A 2,634-nucleotide genomic window follows, 5' to 3' on the forward strand; every position below is an offset into this window, starting at 1 on the left:
CATCAAAGTCACTCCAATAGTGCTCCTTAATTACGCTTTCATCCTCCTTTAACAACATACTTCCATTCATCCAGTTTGTGACAGTAGTTGTAGCATTTGAGACTTTTAAACTTTAATTACCGCTGTTGGGCCTTGTGTGTCTGTGGGGGGGGGGCGCAACTTCCAACAGGAGTCATTTGGGGGGGCTCTTGGGAAAAAAGGTTGGGAACCCCCTGTCTAATGGGAATGGCATTAGTTTGGTTTACGACCAAATTCCAAACTAATCCTGTCCTGATAAGGCTGCACAATAAAAGGTTTATGGATCACTAAAATGAGATTAAGGCCCATACCACAAACCCACAATATTCACTGTTCAAGCATTCATACATGTCACACCCTCCTCTCTCTCTCTCCATACTTTCTCTGGAGAATATTGATACAACACAAAAATCCCTCTGTACAATATAAGGTTTCACTTCTCACTCAAAACCAAATGTGGACCTCATGGAAGCTATAAGAAAACTCTAGGCGTCATCAAAGTCAGTGTGACTCATTCTCTGGGGAACATTTCTGCACAGGATTTCATAGCACTCCATCCAGTATTTGTTGAAATACTTTTTGAAAGGGGACCGACCAGCATGGCTAAAAATCCTTACAGTACCAGCATCGTATTTGACGTTGATGTCAAAAAAAGACGTCCGTACCTGATACTCATTCTACAAAGTCTCAGCATGAACATTGTGACAATGAGCTAATCATTTACAGTCTAAAGTCCTAATGCTTTCTGACTGCTGTATTCCACACACACACTTTCGTTTCCAACGTTGATATTGCTCACGTCCTCCTGTATTGAAAATAAATGTAAATCGATATTTTATTTTAAGAAAATGTGTGTGGAGTTCTTCATTTCGCACTGTCTAAGCCAGTTTGTGACAAATTGGAGCCAATTTGGTTTCTGACTGTGGTTGTTTTGTGAAAGTTGGATTAGGTAATTTTCCGTGGCACAGGTTATATATAGTGCTGGGATTTGTGTGTTTTGTGTGGGAATCATACGACGCCTGCTCTAATCTGCTGTCTTCTTAGTTTGATTCCTTGAGTAGTTTTTTCTTTGGGTGGGTGCCGGCAGGCAGAAACATCACGTAACTACCACTCATCCACTTTTTGCTCTGGAAACAGGCATTACAACGTTAATGGAAATAGTAGTTCTTCCGCACCTTAATATGTACTAAAATGTAGTATCAAATATTGTGCGAGATGGTTTGATTGACAACATCGATTTCAACAAAAATGTCCCAAGGACGCTCCTGTCAAAGTATTGAACTCCTTATTTTGAACAAAAGAGAGTGCTTTTCAAGAATTACCACAGTGGTAAATGCATTTCTTCGATCGTATAGAGTTGTGTTTCCGTGTTGAGCAAGGTGAAAGCAAAGTGCAGAGGAAGTTACATTTGTAAATAATCACAGGAAATTGGAAAACGTATCATTCCTCTCCCTCAAGCGGTAAATGCTTACATCGGATATTCTGACTTCTGGTCATGCAGGTTTTTTTCAGGTATGTGTGTCTGTTATACCCTTACACACACTTTTATAAATATACACCGAGGCAGACAGACAGACAGACAGGGGGAAGTGGATTCTCCTGTTTCCCCTGGAGGCCCCTGGGCGTTTACTCTTCCTGTCCCGCGCTGATAGGCTGGAGGTATCTGGGTGGTTGCAATGCATTGTTAGCCGGATGAGGCACGTCTCCCTCGGGGTGGCACATGCTCAGCCGACTGCTGGGAGGGCAGAGAAGGGCAGGGAGCGAGGGGGAGAGGCAGTATGGATGGAGGGCAAAGAGGGAGAGATGGTGGGAGGAGGGAGAGAAGGGGATGGTGGGTGAGACCTGAGGCCTTGTGTGTTGGCAACAGATAGATAGCCAGCATATTAATTTAACAGTGACTAATGCATGATTGAATAAAAGGGGCAAAGAGAAGAAAGAAGAAGAGGAAGAGTCTTGGAGGAATTGGAGAGTGAAAGGGCAGAAATCAGAGGAAGAAAGGGAGGAGACGCCTGATTAAAGATGGAGTGGAAGACGGCTGAGTGAAGGGAGGGGGACCAGGAGGGCTGAGTTGTTGCAGCTGTGTTGATTTAGCTTCTCACATCAGATTGTGTTTCCGTGTGTGTGTGTGTGTGTGAGAGAGAGAGAAGCTTTAAATGCTGCTGACCTCCACACACCTGCACAAACGCCCAACATCACCAGATGGAAGTTTGCAGAGCGATTGCTTTGCGTGTTAGCGAGTTAAATAAGCCCCGAAAGGTCTTCATGCTGAGACTTACCTGGAACAAATCCTGTTCTAGACGATAGAAAAACAAAGAACATTACGTGAATGCATTATGACCACCAGGGAGTGTAGCTTTGAGGTGTGTGTGTGTGTGTGTGTGTGTGTGTGTGTGTGTGTGTGTGTGTGTGTGTGTGTGTGTGTGTGTGTGTGTGTGTAAATAGATTTATATCAGGGAAAGAATGGTTTGTTGCTGCTCCTAAGAATAGATTCTGTGACGGAAATGATTTTGATGCTGTATGCAAGCCTCTGCGCGTGTGTGTGTGTGCGTGCGTGAATGTGTTTGTCTCGTTTTGTGCGTATTTGCCCTGGAGTGTTTTGCAGATCAAATGCACTTG

This window comes from Notothenia coriiceps, unplaced genomic scaffold (assembly GCF_000735185.1).
Source record: "Notothenia coriiceps isolate Sejong01 unplaced genomic scaffold, NC01 NC01_scaffold00034546, whole genome shotgun sequence".
Classification (NCBI taxonomy): domain Eukaryota; kingdom Metazoa; phylum Chordata; class Actinopteri; order Perciformes; family Nototheniidae; genus Notothenia; species Notothenia coriiceps.